The 19,062-nt window shown below is 44.1% G+C and overlaps 2 long non-coding RNA genes across 2 annotated transcripts; one reads left to right on the top strand and one right to left on the bottom strand.

Annotated features, from left to right (window-relative positions):
* Positions 1-5,723: 5,723 nt before the first annotated feature.
* Positions 5,724-11,865, top strand: LOC140687754 (uncharacterized). Its single transcript, XR_012062279.1, has 3 exons — positions 5,724-6,015; positions 9,596-9,669; positions 10,567-11,865. It is a non-coding gene; the product is annotated as an uncharacterized lncRNA (long non-coding RNA).
* Positions 11,866-15,490: 3,625 nt separating this feature from the next.
* On the bottom strand, positions 15,491-16,261 carry LOC140687610 (uncharacterized). The gene is made up of 2 exons (XR_012062006.1): positions 15,957-16,261; positions 15,491-15,688 (listed from the first exon to the last, which is right to left on the bottom strand). It is a non-coding gene; the product is annotated as an uncharacterized lncRNA (long non-coding RNA).
* Between the last annotated feature and the right edge of the window lie 2,801 nt (positions 16,262-19,062).

Raw genomic sequence — 19,062 nt, 5'->3', positions numbered from 1 at the left:
TTTTTTTGATTGCTTCATTTTCTCAGCTTCAAGGCCTCTTGGACATTGGACTCTTCCTGGATCTGAGCCCGGAATGTCAGAGAAATGCCTCTGAGTCTCTTCACCAACTATCACCAACCCAAGTGCCTTTCTGTAACTCTCAAGTTCTTGCTGGTGGTTCGCATCCTTGGTAGAACTTTAAAATCATCAGGGGGAACTTTTAAATTCCTAATGCCCAGGAGTCACCCCAGATCAACTAAACAGACTCTCTGGGGTTGGGTTCCAGGAATCAGGAATTTTAAAAGCTCTCCAGGTGATTCCAATGTTTAGCCAAGGGGGGACCCACTATCTTATATGATGAGGCTGTAGGTGGACCTGTCCCTCCCCGTTTCACTCCTTATGCTCCGCCTGGTACCTTGTATTTCCTATGCCTTGATCATGACAAAGTTGACCGCACTGCCAAACCTTTGCCCTCACTGTTCCTTCTGCTCAGCCCCTCCTTCTTCTAGAGATTTCCATGGCTGTCCCTACCTTCTCATTCAGGTCTCAATTCAGAGGCAACATATTCAGAGAGGACTTCTTTCACCATTGTATCTCAAGTAGTTTTCCTCAAAGGCACTATCTCTTTACTTAGATTTATTGACTCATGATATTTTGAACTATCTGAAATGATCTAATTATCTGGTTTGATCTGTTTCTATCCAATAGAAGGTAGCTTTGTAGGAACAGGAAGCTAGCCTTTGTGTTCACCACGGCTTCCCCTGAACCTGGAAGAGCATCTGGCACACAGAGGGTCTCAATAAATATATACCCAGTCATTGAATTGCCCATCAGCAAGAGGGAAAAGCAAAAGGGTCTTTTGACTGACTCTGCTTAGGTCTTCTAAATGCCGGACAAAGATATTATCTTTCTCAACAGTCATTCCTCACTGGCAGACGTCAGGCACAGCGCTGGGGGATGCTCATGTGATATGAGACATGGCGTTCAGTTTGGCTCAAGGAGCTCATGATCTAGTTATCACTTGCCTTCTGTAACCAGATGGTGAGGATTCCTGCTAACAATGCTTTAGCTCAGCTTTTAAGCTGTGGTTACCATGAGTTCACACTTAATGATTCTAGGACATACAGTGCAGGGAAAAGGCATTTGGAGACCAACACTGCCAGGAAGTGTCTCACTTCTCAAGACTTTTTCCCTCCATCTCCAGAATCCCTAACAACTCTACACTTGATCCTCTAATTCCCCCTTAGGTTTATTCTAGCTCCAGAGAGCCAGATGGGTGGAGGTGATTTTTGGTGTGTGTTGGCTTGGCTTGCTCCGGTTGACCATGACTGGACCCTGCCTCTCTGTTTGCACCGTATCTTCCCACTCCTTCCAACTCCATCCAGGATGTCTGCCTGCGATGTTGTGGAATGTCATAGCCAGATACCCATGCGTGACATTAGGGATGCTGGGTGGAAAGGCCTTACCCATCCCTTCATTTCTTTTGCTTCTCTTCCATTTTCCCCCCTCTCTTTTTGTTTATTCTTTAGTCTATCTCCCCTCCACATCAGTAACATCCCCATCCTTTTAGAGTCTGCAAGTCTTTAGGAGCCTTGGAGGGGGAGAGGTAGGTATGCAAATGTGTTTGGGAGACTGAAGACAAGACAGTCATGGTCTCTGCCCTTAGGAAGTATGATAAGGCAGGTCAAGTACATCCGTCATCAACCAAATCTGCCGTTACTGAATCAGGGAGTGTGATAAGGCAAATAAGGTATATCCATCATCAGCTGAGATCTGTCATTACCAAATTGTAAAAGTGCATTGAGGGAAGAAGAGTGAGTTGAAAATTATGTTTACAGAATGGAGGATGAGTGGAAATGATTTCAGGAAGGCTTCCTGGAGGAGGTGGCTTGTAAATGAAAGGTGGCTTGGGTTGAGTGGGAAAGAAATGAAAAAGCCTGAACAAAGAATATGAAGCATCTTTGGGGAAAAAACTGGAAGTGGGAAAAGGGGCCCAGGAGGTAAGAAGCACAGATGAAGGAGACCACAGTTCTATCTCAGTTCCCACCTACCATGCCACTTCCCAAAGATCTTCTTCAATCTTGATTGCTTCTATAAAGAGTTGTTTTTTAAAAAAGACTCTGCTGTTTATAATGTGCCTTAACATACCAGAATGTCCTATTAGAGCATGGCATCTTTCCTATTCCATGGCTCCAAGAACTCTGGGTAAAACATCCCCTGGTGTGCAGGGCAGCCTCAGGAAGTGTGAACTTGATGTTGAGATAGAGGACGAAGATTCAGTCAGATTAACCAAACAATCCTGAAGCTCCAAAAACGTGACCAAGGTTATAGGACTGTCACCCTCAGCCTGGTCTCTTGTTTAACCCTGTAACAGCTGTGGGGTTCAGAGTCCAGCCATTTTACAAGAGGACTCTGGGATTCCAGCATGGTAGGGAATTTGCCTGGGTTCAAATAACTGGTTAGAGGCAGAACTAGGGCTGAAATTCAGATCTACTGCCTCCAAATTCTGTGCTCTTTCCCTAAAACATTACTTCCTTTCTTCTGAGACTTTATTTTCTCTTCTATGTCCCTCCTGGAAGCCTCCTTTGCCCCTTCTTCCTTAAAATCCCTGCTTAAGGCTAATAGTTTCTCTGAGATGTTGCCCCTCCTTCAAGTTTATTCTGGATGCTCATTTATTCTTTTTCCTTCTGACAGCCCCCCATCAATGCCACTGACATTTCTTTATGCATCTTTTAAATTCCCCCTTAAACATTCACTAATCGTTCTTCTCTTCTCAGTGTTCCCTAGACCTTCTTGTTTCCCAGTCCTTTAGCAGTGTTCCACGCATTCATTCATCCATTCATTTAATCATTCAATGACTATTTCCTAAGCACCTACTATAGGCCAAACACTGTTCTAGAAATTGGGATATGTTGGTGAACAAGCCAGCCACAGTTGCTTATCCTCTGGCAACTTAGATTATATTGAGAAAGACTAACAGTAAGCAAGTAAACAAATAAATCAATAAGATAATTATAGATGTGATAAGTGCTTTGGAGAATACAAAGTGGGTAATCTAAGAGGAATTAACTGGAGGAGGTGCACACTTCTTTTAATAGGGGGTTAGAAAAAACTTGTCTGAGGAGGTGACATTTGAGCTGAGCCTGAACTGATGAGAGGGAGTCAGCCGTAAGAAGAGTTGGGGGAGAGCTTTCCAGGCAGCAGGAACAGTAGGTGCAAAGGCCTTGGAGTCGGGGAAGATCTTGATGAAAATCTCATGCTCTGAGCTGTGATGAGAATGGTTTAATGTGAGATTGGACAAGTACTAAGAGCCAGGCTGTGCAAGACCTTAAGGATCAGGATAAGAAATTGGGTTTTGTTCTAGGAAGGGCTTTGATTGGGGAATTTACATGGTTGAATTTATGTATTTAGGGACTTACTTTGTCTTAGTGGTCTTGTTTCTTCATTTCCTTTTCTTTTTTTGGCGGAGGTGGGGAGATAGGCAATTAGGGTTATTTATGTATGGAGGTACTGGCAGGACCTAGTGCATGCAAAGCACCCACTCTACCACTGAGCTATACCCTCCTGCCTTCATTTCCTTTTCTACCTCTCATCCTCCTTCTCATATTTATATTCAAGATGAGCATCTCATTCCCATGCCCACTTCCCCCTCAAAGGGAATGAGTCTTCCAAACAAACAACGTATTAACATATACAGTACAGCCATTGTAGCTAATTTGATTCTGGTTCCTACTTCTATTACAGAGTTCAAAGAATTAGAGATTTGTAGAACATTAGAGTTAAAAGGATCATTAACCTTTACATTACAGATAAGAAAATTAAGGCCCAGAAGGGTGTCTTAGCTTGTCCAGGATAACTGGTGTGCAAGTGATGAAGCCTTTGTGGTCCTCATAGTTCAAGAGTGCAAGAGCAGGGGGGAGGGTACAGCTCGGTGGTAGAGCACATGCTTAGCATGCCTGAGGTCCCGGGTTCAATCCCCAGTTCCTCTATTAAAAAAAAAGTAAAAAAAAAAAAAAGCAAGAGCACGTTGCTTCCTGTCTCTTAGACATTTATCTCAATTTAAAAGGTCTTAACTGACCACTCAGTCTGTGTTCAGAGTTGGGGCCCAAGCTTGACAAAGATTAGAAGGAGCAAATGACAAGGTCCATGCACAACCACACTGAGGTATGATAGTAAGTGTAACAACCACTGCCCGCAGGCAGCTTAGAGTCTGTAGGGGAGAGAGATACTGACCAATCTCATGGTGTCTACAAGCTGTGAAATGAAGGAAAGTTCAGGGTGATGGGAACTGTGTCAGGTAGGCCTCAGTACAGGAAGCAGAAATCACTCTAGGTATTTTAAGTAGCAAAGGATTTAATATGGGGAACTGGTTGACAAGAAAATCATTGAAAGGCTTGGAGAGTTCAAAGTCACGAGGTCCTAACTGGACTCTTGGCTTCAAAGTCAATCACCATAGGTCAAAGTGCCATAGCTACTGCTAGCGTAGCAGCCCCGCCCCAACTGGGCTTCTCATGTCTGTTGGAACTCGTCCACCCTGTCTGCTACAGGAAGATTCCATCTCACTTCTGCCTTTCACATTTCATACAAATGCATCTAATTGGCAGAATTTAATTCATGTCCAGAACTCTAGCTGCAAAAACTTCTGAGAAATAGCTTTTTCTTTCCAACCTCTCCAAATAGAAAGGGAATGTAGTCAATCCACATATCTAGAGTTGCCAGGTAAAATATAGGCAGTTTTGAACTTCAGATAAGCATTGAATTTTTAAAAATATAAGTATCTCCTAAATATGGTATGGGGCATACTTAGCTGAAAAATGATTCACTATTTATCTGAAATTCAAATTTCAAGTAGGTGTCTTGTATTTGTACTTGCTAAATCTGGCAAGTCTACAAAGATCCAGCACAGAGACTGATAGCAGGGAGCTCTAACTTAGAAGGGGGTTGAGGAATTCCTCTCTGAGGAGGTGACATTTAGGGAAGACCTGAGAGATGAAGAAGGGTCCATCAGGCACAGAGAGGAGGGAAGGGTGTTCTAGGCAGAGGGAACAGCTTTGCAAAGACTCTAAGGCAAGAACAATTTGCGCTAATTTAAACAAAGCTGGCATGTGGGGAGCCAAGGGTAAAGATAGTACAAGTTGGATGAAAACTTAGGCAGAGACCAGATATACAGAGTCTTAAGCTTTGAGTAGTGGATTAAGACAAGCGTGGAATGGGAGGGACCCAGAGCCACTACATGCTAGTGGCCTCCCCCAGAGTTGTGTGAGATGGTCATCCTGAAGAGAGAAAACTATTCCAGTAGTTTAGGTGAGAGATGGTAATGACTTAGGTAGGAGCCAGTGGAGCTGGAAAGGAGCAGGGCAATTTGAGATATATATTGTAGACAGAATTGAAAGAAGTGTTGAGTGGTCATTGGATGGTAAGGGAGAGGAAAATCAAGGGTGAGCTCTTAGTTCCTGGAATGGACAGCTGGATTGATGGAAGAGCTATTAGAGAAATGAGAAAAGCTCTTAAGGAGCTTTGGGTGTTGAGATGGGATCGTAAGAGAGGAGGAAGGGGCAAAGTGATGAGATACCTTGTTTCAGTCGGACAGCAGTGCACAGCTACTACCTTTCTCTGCAGAATGTTCTCTAACGTTCCCTTACCTGCCTGCTCCTTCTGACCTCCCTCCCTGCCTTTCCCTCCATCATTTTCTCTTCCTTATTCTCTCTCTCTCTTTTTTTTTTTTTTTTGGCTTTTAGTCATTCTATTTCCTGGACAGAATCAGAAGCTCAGCCTATGAGATGGATGGAGTGTGGGAAGCTAGACATGGAAAGATTTCTCATGATCCTGTGGTCCACAGCTTCCCAGCGGACCTGGTGAACCATTCATCGTCTCTTCCCTGGAACCAGAAAAGTGTGAGGCTGGGACGAGGAAGAAGAACTCAGACTGAAACGACTGAGGACACGTCATTCTCCAGCAGATGGGAAACAGACTAGTCTAAACCCCTTACTCTAGAACTGAGAAAACTGAGGCCTTTGCCCTTCCTGACTAAACCAGGTAAGAATCTGCAGAGTATGAAGGAACACACACCCTACTTGGGAACAGTGGAGTTTTCAAGATTTAACTCAACTCTTGTTATTTTTATGACTGTAAAGTGGAAATAATTATACTTATATCAAAGAATTGTTTTAAGGACCAAAGGAAATAATTTATATTCATTTATTCAACAAATGTTTATTAAGCACCTACTATGTGCCAGATACTATTGGGAAGTGGGGACTCAGTAGACAACAAGGCAGACAAGAATCTGCTTTCATTGGAATTATACTCTAATGGGGAAAACAAATAATTAACAAATAAATAAGTGAAATGTATGACAGGTATCAGAAAACAACATAAAGCGTGGAAGGAAGATAGAGGTACTGCATAGGGTGGGCAGGGTTATAATTTCAACAGGTAATATTTGAGCAAGGATTTGCAGCAGGTGAAAGAATTAGCCAATTCTTTATTTGGAGGAAAACTGGTCCAGACTGAAGGAAAGTCAGGGGCAAAGTGTGAGAAGCAGAAGCAACTGATGTGTGAGATTTAGCATGAAGGCCATGTGGCTGGAGCAGACGGAGCAGTGGGGAGAGTGGGAGGAAGTTAGAGAGGTGATGGGCTGACTGTGTGTGGTCTTGAAGCCATTGTGAGCACTTTCTTTGGCACTGAGTGAGGGGATGCAGGGAGGGGAACGAGGTGGTGAGAAGGGGCTGCTTCTGGATGTGAGTTGATGGAGAGCTGAAAGGGTTTGATGCTGAGTTGGATGTGGGATATGAGAGCAAAATAGGAGTCAGCAAATCTCAAAGAGATTTGGTTCAAGCATCTGGGAGGATGGTGCTGCCAGTGATTGAGGTGGGGAAAACTGTGGGGAGCCAGTGTGGGTGGGAAGTCAGGAGCTGAATGGTGGACATGTAAAGCTGAGCTGCCTGTCAGCTATCCAGCTGCTTCATGAACTGTGCAATGTCAGAGGAAATACTCAATAACCATTCTATAATAAGACTGGAAGAGAGTTTAATTCAACCAGACTGAGGACTGTAGCCTGGGAAACAGATTCCAGGAGCACTTGAATTGCATTCTGCCGGACTACAAAGTGAGGGAGGCTTACAAAGGCAAAAACCACAAAGTTACGCAAGTTGTTTGTCAAGAATTAGAATTGGAGCTGGCAAGAAGTAAGGGTGCCTGTTGAATAAGGATTGGTTGGGATTTGAAATGGTTGCATAGTTACAAGGAGAGACCTTGAGACCATAAGGTTGCAGCTGGCAGCTGCTAAGAGATACTGTTTTGAGAATGGCTGGTGGTGTTTGATACAGTTCAGAAAATTCAAGTTCTCAGTGGTGCAGGAACGCATCTGAAACAACAATCACAATGGCCACCCAACTCTACTTTGGATTCCTGAACCACAGTTACTCCATTTTAATTTTTTTTTTTTGTCCCCTGCCTCCTCTATCTTAATTTTTAAATGCATTTTTTGATTTTTAAATGCATTTTTTCTTTAATAGTCAGAGCAGATGTCTAATGCATGCTTGACAGGCCATAAGACAGGCTGTTCTAGTTAGCATAAAGTTCACACAAATCATGCGTAAACTTCCCCATACTTCACCATGTGAACATTTCTTCCATCAAGCCCAGGTAAGCATATGACGTTATGAGTAGTGGCAGAGCCAAAAAGAATAGTTTGTTTATATAGAAATTTATAATCTTCAAAGTGTCCCCTCCCCCTCTTTTTTGTTTTACTTTTTAAATTTTACTAACTACTCCAGGACAGTGCGTAACATCTAGTTACTGGGAAGAAACCAGGGTCCAGGTGTGCTTGTCCAGGGTCAAAGGCTGCAGAGGGCAGAGTCGACGCTGGGATTCAAGCGCTTCTCCCAACCCAGTGTTAGAACCCTGCCTCCTGACTCCCCGGGTCAGACACAACGAGAGTCAGAGACACAGACTATGAGTCAGAGAAACCAAGTCAGAAACATGAAAGGAAGCGTGAGGCAGAGCAGGGACACCCGTGAGGGAGACAGCAACACAGAAAGTGACCTAGAAAAGCCTAATGAGCTGGGGAGTAGTTGAGAGGAGCCCCACGTGCCTCTCAGGTCTTGGCCCACATGACAGACTCTCCCTCCCTCCCTTCCTCTTTCCAGGTGACCTGTCACCAAAACATCACTGGCACGCTGCTGGCATCCAGCCTGCCAATTAGTTCAGGAGCCCCTCCCTTTGACTTCCTCTGGAGCCTCAGGTGTACTCCCTCCCAACACACCCCTCCAGCCCCGTCCTGCCCTGCCTTGCCTCTCCGGAAGGAAAACTGGCCTGGGGACCCGCGGACTCTGCGGCTCCCCTCACCAAGCCCCGCCTTGCGCGGAGCGTGGCATCTCGCACCCTTTTATCTGCCACCTTTGAGCTTCTTGAAACCAAAGCTTGGTAGAGGCATCAATGGCCACTCCCGGCGCCCCCGCCCCATGGGTGGGGTATGGGGGGTGGGCAGGAAGGGCAGGGAGGGGCTTCAAGGAAGTGGAGGGAAAGGACCTCACCAAAGCTCGTGGGATGGCGTTGCGGAAGCTGTGAAGATTCATTTACACCTAAGAGGAGAAAGGCAAGACTCCTGAGGAGTCATGGGAGGAATTAGTGGAGAACAGTGCCCACCAAATTAGATAAAGAGGACTGGAGGGTGAAACAATAGCACCAGAAATGAATGGAGGGCAGAGATGGAGAGGCGAGAGATGATCTCACAGAGTGACTGGGCTTGGGGAAAAGATTTGTCAGAACTCAGTTAAGTTGGAAGTGATTTTGGAGAAAGGGTTATAACACTTGTTACTTTTTAGAGTGTTTTTAGATATTTTCATTTACTTTATCCTCATAAAATAGATATTTTTGCCCCCATTATACAGATCAAGAAACTGAGGCTCAGAGAAGTTAAGTGACTTGCCCCAAATCACACAGCTGGATTCTAAAAGCTCTCCTGTATCCTTGATACTAGAAGCGCAGCTGCTTCTGTAATTAGCATATTAAATAGAAGAGAGATTAGACTTTTAGGAAGTTGAAGATTTTCATCCAACAAACATTTATGGAGCCCTTTTTATGTGCCAGGCAATATGCTAAGCACCAAAGATGCTATGACAGTCTGTCTTCAAAAGGCTGAGCTTAACTAGGGAGGAATGTGAGTGGTACAAACAGGACAGGAAGGCAGCCCAGATGACTGAGGGCTCTTCTCTGAGGGAGGGCAGCTTTCACAGAGAAGGTGACGCTCTCAGAAGTATTTCCCCAGTGGTGGTGGGAGAGGGGAGGAAGAGGGACTTTGAGGCATAAGCAAGCAGTGTCTGGGAGCACTCCAAGGAGTTGAGTGCGTTAAAAGAGAAGAGAGGAGGGCTGTGAAAGGAACCGCATGGAGATCAGGGACATTTAATTCAGTATGTACTTAAAACCATTGCATAGCTGTAGCACGGGCTGAGGAGGAAATCTTACAACTATACTGTTAAGGGATAATGAGAATGTGTCTCCACTATTTTGGAGTAATAGAAACTTACATGAAGTTAAAGAAACATTCATGGAGAATTTCTATGTGCCAGAGAGCATGCATAATCATAGACATTATCTAATCTAATCCATGTAGCCATTAAAAAGAATGAGGAAGACCTATTTGGACCGACTTGTGAAGATTTCTAAGACCCACAGTTAAAAGAAACAGTAAGCGCAAGATATTTTGTACTATGAGTTGTGAGCCATATTAAAGACACACAGGGCAGGGTTTGGTCAGAGGGAGCAAGGAGTACAGAGCCAGGGAAGCTCATGATAGCAGGGTGTGTCCCTATGGTGAGGATGGTGGGTTGTGTCTGGGGCCGGAGCTAAAGGCTTTGTATTAGCCCTGTTCTCCTAGGTGGGTCTCAGAGAGGTTGTTTCTTTACTTTTTTTTATTTTTGTTGAGTTGTAGCTGCTGTACAATATTATGTGTTACAAGTGTACAAATTAGTGATTCACAATTTTTAAAGGTTACACTCCATTTATAGTTATTAGAAAATACTGGCTATATTCCCTGTACAATGTATCCTTGTAGCTTATTTATTTTAGCCATAATAGTTTGTATCTCTTAATCCCCTCCCCCTCTCTGGCCCCTCCCCTGCCCCTTCCCCCACTGGTAACTACTAGTTTGTTCTCAGAGAGTTTAAAGTGGGAAAAACACACTGTGATGAAGCATGTTACAGAGGTGGTTCTGGCCACAGGTGGAGAAGGGACTAGAGCAGGGAGCGGGAGCGCGGGGGCTGCACAGGGCTGGAGCGTGGGATGGAGAGGAGGAGGATGGACCTGTGAGAAACTGGTCTGAGGGAGTGAGGAGGGGAGCAGGTCTCAACATCGCTGATGAGAGAAGAAAGAGGAACGCAGAACCAAGATTAGTTTTGGGGAGTGTAGTCAAAGTTATAACACAGGCATGAAAAGTCATATCATGAGCTAATGAGGAAAACTAGCAGCCCCACCCACCTCCATCACTTTTCAACTTTTTTAGCTGATTGGCTTTTTGGTATTTGTCTCCATATCTGTAAACAGGATTTTATTACCCTATTTTATTTATTGCTCTTTCTATTTTAGGCATCATCTATTTGCTTTTATGAAAGAAACAACCTTTTCTTAACCATCAACCTCACTTGGTCCTCACCTTCCCTACCATCCTCACTTTAAAGCTGTTTAAAAAATACACACACACATTCATATATATATTTCCGTATGTACATAAATATGCACATAAATGCAGAGAATATTGTCCTGAAAGACCATATTAAATTAGGATCCAAGGGGGCACTGACTACAGGAGACTTTCTTTCTACCTGTCTGGTTTACATTCTTTACAAGTGAATGTATACATTAATCACTTGTGTAGTTAAAAAAAAAACTAATCCACACAATAGTAAAAGGTAATTATCATCACCCACAGTTTACAGACGCAAAAACTAAAGCCCAGAGACTTAATTAATTTGTTCAAAGTCTTACAGCAAGCAAGCACAGCTGGTAAAAACCAGACTTGAGCCTGAAGGAAGAGAAGGTTGCAGCGTCGGGACATGACAAAAGGAAATGAAAAAGGAAGCCAGGAATCATTAACAGGGGAGGATCCACCTTTGGCAGAAAGGGGTCATGATGGCAGAGGCAGGAGGCGGTAAAGCACAGCTCCTGATTGGAAGGAGGTGCCAAAGGCTCTGTCGGGGAAGGGATCGCACTAGTACTGAGACAGAAACACTGGACTACAGGACGCAAGGTCACGCCTGTCCTTAGGGAGCATCCCCAGAGAACTCAGGTGCCAGGCATCTGCAGTGAGTCACTGGATCCCAGGAACTGATGGCAAGAGTGAGATCATCACCCCAAAAGGCAGAGAGCAGAGACAACAAGGCCCTTGGGGTCCAGAGAGCTTAACCTGTCTGGTCAGAGGTCACTGTCACAAAACCAACAAAGAATTCATATCTGATAGGTTTTCCTCAGGGCTTAAATGAGTAGGTAGGGGAGTCACTGTGAGGCTATGATATCAGGCAGGGTGACAAACAAAAACAGCCAGGCCAAAGAAACCAGCTGCAGAGTCTGTACTGGGAGAAAGAGGGATGTCTGGGGAGCAGAAGCCTGGGAGAGGTCACAGCCAAGGCAGCTGGCCCCTCACTAATTGAGACCCAACTTCACCAGAGCCTAGGGTCACCTGTCCCCTCCCATGGCCATGGGGGCGGTGACAATGAGGGCTACATGTGTCAGCCCTGTGACCTGGGATTATATGACTGAGTTGGGGGCTGGACACTGGAGATAAATTCAAGACTTGATATATTTGAAAATTTCTTGCATTGAACATAAAAATAAACACACATGCACCAACTCCACTGATTCATCCTTTCCTCATTTCCCATCCCAAACACCGAGAGAACAGCCCAAAGAACCAAAGAACAACCTCTGACGTTCAGAAGCTGGCGTGACACTCACAGGTAAACCATGTTATTCTCCTATTAGGTACAGAACAACAACCTCAGACAAATTTACTCTGAAGTCATATGAGAAAAAGCAAGACCAGCAATCTGAGCACAGACAAAAAAACAAGGTCACTACGCCACCCACAAAATACTAAACACTCCCTCCCTTGGCCAAAAAAAAAATAAGGCTGCTACTTCTTTACCGATTACAACTCTACCCTCATTCTAGTCTCCCCTTCCTGTAGGATTGATTGAGATACCCAGTCATAGAATTTACCCTACTTCCTGACAGCATTCTAACTAGAGCAAATCCTGCTTCCTTAGACCCTCCCCAAAATCACCTAACCAAAGGCCAAATCCTATAATAGGTTTTTGTTGTAACACTCTCTCACCCAGATGTCCCACATTTCCCTGTGGTGTGAGTTCTCTTTTGGTGCAAAGAGTAATAAACCCAACTTGTCAACTACAGCTGTGTTTCTGGGGGTCTTTGGTACCTGGAGGACATGGGTAACACCCAGTGTTTCTTTTCTTCATTCTTACCCTCTGGGATCTACATTGAGGATCTGGACCCAGGCTGTGTGGGAAATGGTGGAAAGGCAGGAAGCGCTGTCAGAAGGGACATAACAAGACATGCATTCACTCAGCAAATATTTACTGGGCACCCACGCATGCCACACACTGTTCTAGGTGCCAAGGACAATAGGCAAATAGAGTAGGATCCAAGATTTTTCAGGAAGCTCTTTTGAGGGAAGAGACACATAAACACACCATTATGATTGACAGAGATAATCACAATGATCGAGGGATGCCCTGGGGGCTGCTACCTGCTCAAGAAAAGAGGCATCCACACTAGTGTAGCATGGGAGGGGGTGCTTTCTGGGGAAGGGAATGCTTAAGGCCTTGGAGGCTGAGGACAATCTCAGAAGAAGGAACTAGGAGACCAGGTAAGGGAGATGATAAATAGCATGGTGAGTGGGGAAATTTTCCATGCCAATGATTTCATTAGAGTGAAAAATACTAAGCAGATTGCAGGAGGGATTAGGCTGGAGCCGCCCACAATCGCGAAATGAAGTTGGGGGTTTGGCCTTTACCCTTTAGCAAAAGGGAGCATTATGGAAAATCTGTTGAAAGTTCTGTAAGTCCTGACATGATGAGGTTATGTTTTTAAACATTATTTGAAAGTCTGCAACTTACTTGAAAATGCATAAAATGATAAGACAGACTGACGGATAGATAAAGGGAAGGATAGATGGAAACATTTGATAAGGCAGTTATAGTAAAATCGTCATGTTAGAATCTAAATGGTGGGGAGTTAGGTGGTCCCTGTAAAATTCTTCCAACTCTTCTGTTTGAAAATGTTTGTAATTAAATTGAGGGGGTGTGAATTATGTTGGCCTTGGTCATGGAAGACAGATTGAGCAAGATAAGTCTAGAGGCAGGGAGATGAGGGAAGTAGCTGTCATAATGCAGATGAGGGCTGATGCCTGATCCAGGCAGCAGCAGGATGATGGCTTGATCTAAGCACCCAGAGGATGGAGGAAAGTGCATGGAGTCCTGAAGTAGGAGGAAAGTCAGCAAGGCTGGAGCCTGTAGGACTGTAAGACCGAGGAAAAAGAAGGACCTGGAGTATAACACTCAGGTGCGGGGATGGTGGCAGCACATGAGTAGAGAACAGGAAGTGGGAACAGATCTGGGGAGGGGACAAGGTGGCTTGATGATCATGAAGTGTCTGCAGAGACATGTTCTGGGACTCACAGAGCCCTGGCTCCGTAAGGGGGCCTGGCTGGTGGGAGAAGTGGGGCTCATCCCTGTGGGTCTCCTTCTCTTGACCGTTAGGCCAGTTTACACTGGACTTCCCCAAGGGTGGGGTGGTGTTGCAGGAAAATGGGGTGCAAGAAGATGGCCATGTCCCAGGTCCTGGGCGAGTCCCTGGGACGCACCTCATCAGGTGAGGGTCCTTGGCTTTGCGCAGGAAAGAACTCAAGAGGGAGCCATAGTAAAGTGAAAACGAGTTTATTCAGGGAAATACACACTCCGTAGGCAGAGGCAGCCGGCAAGAGGCGGCCTCAGAGCATGGGGTCGTCTAAGAAAGTGAGATCAGTCATGAGGTAAGGGGGTGGTTAAAGTAAAAGTAGATACACACTCCTTAGACAGGGTGTGTGCTGTCTCAGGAGGCAAGAGAGAGTAACCACAAGGTGCAGGGTTGTTAGTTTTTATGCACTCGGTAATTTCACAGGCTAACAAGTAGGAGGGTTATTCCAACTATTTTGGGAAAGGGGCCGAGATTTCCAGGAATTGGGTCCCTGTCTACTTTTTGACCTTTTATGGCCAGCCTGGAAACTGTCATGGCACCTGTGGGGGTGCCATTTACCATGCTAATGTGTGACAAGAGCGTATAATGAAGGTCAAGTTCACCAGGAAGTCAAATCCTCCACCACCTTGGGCCTCAGTGTCTATGGGAGTTGAATCTACCACCATCTTGGGCCTAAACGAGTTTTGACCAGTTTATGTCCTATCCTCAGTTGCTGTGTCATTCTTTTAATGGTTCTGCCTGCCCTCTTCCCTCCTGTCTCAGTGGCACTGGTGGACTCTCCCTAGGGAGCAGCTCCTCTGCCCTCCTAGTGCCTCCTCAACTCCCGCTGTGCTGTTTCCTCTTCTGCCTTTGGAAGACCAGCTCTCTCCTTCCTCTGGAAACAAATACAGGGGTTGAGGGTGTCAAGGTAGAAGGCAACACCATGGAAAGCTTATTATTTGTTATAACCATACTACTGTATATTTTATGGTATTTTATCTTTTCAAGGTGGCTTTTGTTTGTGCTTTGAGTTTAAGCATCAGTGTCATACCTGGAAAGTGGAGGGGTAAGGGATACCTAGTTCAAGTGGTTGTGAGGAACAAATGGAACAATGTGTATGAAACGACTTAGTAAACTGTTAAACTCTGTAAACAAGTTGTTGCTAGCACTGTCATCACCATGTAGAGGAGGAGAAAACACCTTGAACTAGGGCATGGAAATGCAGTCCCTTGGTCTCAGTAACCACTTGACTTCCCAGCCATGTCCTGTATGACTGGCCAGGACCTTTTGCAGGTTTGTCAGCTTCTGGAAGATTCAACAGTGCTCCTCTCCCCAGGGGCAGAACAGGGAGTGGTCACACAGTTCAAGGTTAAGGCCAGGTGGGAAGACCTCCCCAGAGGTAAACTGTGCCACAGAGCATCCTTTCATTCACAAAGAACTGTGCAAGAAGGGTGGGAGAGTGAAGCCAAGATGAGTAAGAGGCTGCTTCTGCCCTCAAGGAGTTCTCAGTCTACCCAGGTCAGTGCTCTGGCTTTGGAAGCGTGCACACTTCCTCAGAACCAGCCAAGAACTCTGACTGAGGAGGGCGTCCTGGAGGAGGTGAGGTAAAGCTGGTCCACCAAAATTGAGTGGGATTCCCAAGACATTGGTCTTTCGTGGGAAAAAGGAATTAGGAGACGATTTCAATTTAGCAAACATTTATTAATCAGATAACTCCTTCTAGGATCTGAGCTAGCGTCAGGGTTAGAGAAAGAAAGTATGAAATCAACATAATTCAGTCCAGGAAACTCTCTTGTTTTAATAAGGAAGCTAAATCTGCATAGAATTAAAGGAAACAACTTCATAAAGGGTGTGACATCACGGCGAGGGCTTTGAGTTCCTAATATAGGGAATGTGGACTGTGCCGCGGGGATGATTCTGAATGAATGTCCCGAAGAGGTTTCTTGAGGGTCCTGGTCTGCGTGTCCCTAGTCGTCACCTAACAGGCAGATGAGAGTTGCTTACGTAACCCGACGGCGCCTCCCGGGCGACCGGGGGAACTGGACCGGGGAGCCGGGCCAGGGCTGAGCGCGCGCTCCTGGAATCCGCGCTGGGGGTGTTGGCTCACCCCGGCCCGGCACCTGGGTCCGCCCTCTCTCCGCGAAGTCAGGCGCGCGGCAGCCCTGAGGTCGGCGGGCGACTCCCTATTCCTCCCACCTGGAACTGGGCGGCTGTAAACGCCCGGCAAGCCCGCCCCGTCTGCCTACCCCTCTCCCCGCCCGGCTGAAGAGAGTCGAAGAGGAAGAAACCCATAATAATCTCGAACTCTGGCATGCATCCTGGGTCTTGTTCTCCGTAGGTCATCTTGTCGTCCGGTTGGCTCTGGGTTTCCAAGCCTCTAGCCCATTTTACTTTTCCCAGATCACCCTGGAAACAAGGGCCATCCTTCTCTGAGTTAAACTTCGATCCCTCACTTGGCAACAGTGTAAAAAGATTTTCGTTGCGCGTTGTGGTGGTGAGGGTTACAGAGGAGGATGCACCTTGGTCCTGAGATTAATTTTGGTTTCTGAGTATGAGGAAGTAGAAAAGACAGACAAGTTTGTCTTTGAAAGGGAAACTACATCCTCTCCCACTCTAGCCTAAACCAATCTTTGATGAGAATCAACATCTTTTCATACCTTTGAAAGGACGGTTATGTTCTGAGTCAGATTCACTCCAAAATATTGACGGTGGAAGACCACACTTAGAGGATGTCTTTAAATTTCTTTAAAGTGTCAACTTTTTTATTATGGAAAATTTCAAACATACAAGAAGTAGAGAAAAATAGTATGATGAACTTGTGCACCCATCTCCCCTTCAACAATGGTCAACTCATGACCAATTTTGTTTCATCAATTACCTCCCACTCATCCTCACCCTTTTCCCAGTGTGTTATTTTGAAGCAAATTCCAGACATATTTTATTGATAAAACTTCAGTATACAAAAAATTCCTTTTAAAAAAGCACAATTATCACATCCTAAAAGTGCACAACTCTTTAATATAAATGTACAGTCAATGTTCACATTTCTATTGCACGTTTTAAAAATTAGATTGCAATTAATTTGTTCAAATCAGTATGCAAACAAGTCCACCACTTCATTTGGTTGTTATGTCCTTTAAGTCTCTTTTAATCTATAGGTTCCCTTTCTTCCCCTACTCCCTGCCCCCATCCCCTTCTTTTTTTTTTTTTTTTAATTTATTTGATGAAGTAAACTTGTCCTTTGCTTGTGAATTTTCCCAAACTGGGATTTGCTGAATGCATCTCTGTAGCGTTGTTAAAAATATTCTGATAGAGCCAGAACCCTGATGGGTTCATCATTTTTGGCAAGTACACATCAAGTCGTTACTTCCCATTGTATTACATTGGAAGGCACGTAATGTTGGATTGTCTCTCTTTTTATACTGTTAGGATTGATCGTTGGGTTTGGGTGTTGGCAGTCTGATTCATCATTGTAAGTTTCCCCACCAGCTTTTTCATACAATGTTTCTAGCAGCTGTTGATGAATATTGCCTAGATCCATTATTTCATTCGATGTTACAAAAGAATGATATTCTTGCATCCTTCGTTTATTAGCTAGAGTTTGTATAAAGAACTGTCCTTCAACCATTTGGTTACCTTAGATATATTTGTACAAGAATGGTAGCATAGTTTACTATACAGAAATACTACAATACAGCTTTTTTTTTTTGAAAAAAAAAAAAAAGAATGGGAGCAGAAAAACTGAGTCTTTACTTACCAGTGTTCAGAGAGTTATATGGGTTCCTAGCATCCTCCAAAAATGACCAATGAGTTTATTTTTTAGTTATCACAATGAACAGATGGATTTTTTTTGCATATTTGATGTTCTTCAATCAATTGCAGTTATTATCCTTATTCATGCTAAAAGTATCCCATCTTTAACCCTTCAAGTTGGCTCCTGAGTCATTTTTGACATGACCTCAGTAGCTTGCTCACAATCTGCTGTGACAAGATGCTCCAGGGTCATCTTGTATATTTTTTCTCCCAGACCTAGAATTAAGCAGGTTTTTCAAGGAGCCATTTTGTTTTCAGTGGGAAATAATAACACCACCATCTGCGTGTAAGCAGTGCTTGCTCAGTGCATCTAATTAGGCTATTATTATTAGGTCTTCTTTGTGATGGGAGATAAGGAATACATTTTATTTTGTTTTTTTTAAGAGAAAACGCATCATAAATTTACACCGATTTTCCATTCAAATTTGGGATCACTATGTTTTTATTTCTCTTCTTTTAGGTCATAATCATAAGGCAAAACCTAATCCTTTCTTTTAGGTTGAAAATCTTGGTTCCTGGTAACATTAACGTAATTGCTTATTTTCTTTATCCTACTATATATGTGTATATATGTACATGTACATAATCTATAATAGATTCATAAGAACAATAAAATATTATTATCAAGATGACAACTGAAAATTTTAAGTTTTACTTACAGTTCTTTTTGTCATTAGACTATATCCCACTGAGGACATACAGCTAAATTATTGCATTTTAAGGTCACTTAAAATAATTTCTAAGGAGTTACCAACTACAGAGAATTTAAGCTACCAACTGCATATGCAGTTAGGTTCATTTTGTCTTATTTTAATTTAATTTTGTTTTATAATAATGTAAAACATTTACATGATTTCGAAGCCAAAAGTACAAAACAAAGTACATTTAGAAAAGACTAATTTCCATCCATTCTGCCCAGTTTTCCTTTCCCCCCATTGGTGGGAGGGGGAGGTTTCTGTTAGGTTTTGGTTTATCCTTCCACTTAAAAAAATAAATATGTCAAAATGTATATTTACATTTCTTCTTTTTCTAGGTGAAATGAGCATACTGTAGGCACTGTTGTTCTCTACCTTGTTTTTTCACTTAATATATGCTGGAGGTCATCCTATGGTAATACATAGACAGTCCTCATTTGCAAAATGGCTAGAAGGCAAGGGGGCAAGCCTGGCTGAGTCACCTGGGGAGACGATATCCAGCAGTCCAGAATCACGTTTTTCGAACCCCAAAAGGATGAGGTCTAGATAGGCCAAGCCTGCGTACACACTTACAGGCTTCGGTGAGTGAGCTGGAGGGGAATGAGTTGCCCGGTCCTCTGTATCTGCATCTCAACCAGGATGCAGCTGGATGCTTTTTCATCGCGAAATTTTCAACCATCACCTATCAATTTCCATTTGCGTTATTTCCAGTCTTGTTCTATCACAACCAGTGCTACAATAAGCAGCCTCGTGTGGAGTCTTTTCGTGTATCTGAAGCTTTTTCCCTCGACCTAGACATATGGGGGAGGGGGGACTGAAAGAAAAAAGGAGAATTTAAAGTGGG

The sequence above is a fragment of the Vicugna pacos genome, chromosome 20 (genome assembly GCF_048564905.1).
Source record: "Vicugna pacos chromosome 20, VicPac4, whole genome shotgun sequence".
NCBI classification, from domain to species: domain Eukaryota; kingdom Metazoa; phylum Chordata; class Mammalia; order Artiodactyla; family Camelidae; genus Vicugna; species Vicugna pacos.
The sequence above is the reverse complement of the archived record's forward strand: the minus strand, read 5'-3'. Positions and strand labels throughout refer to the sequence as shown.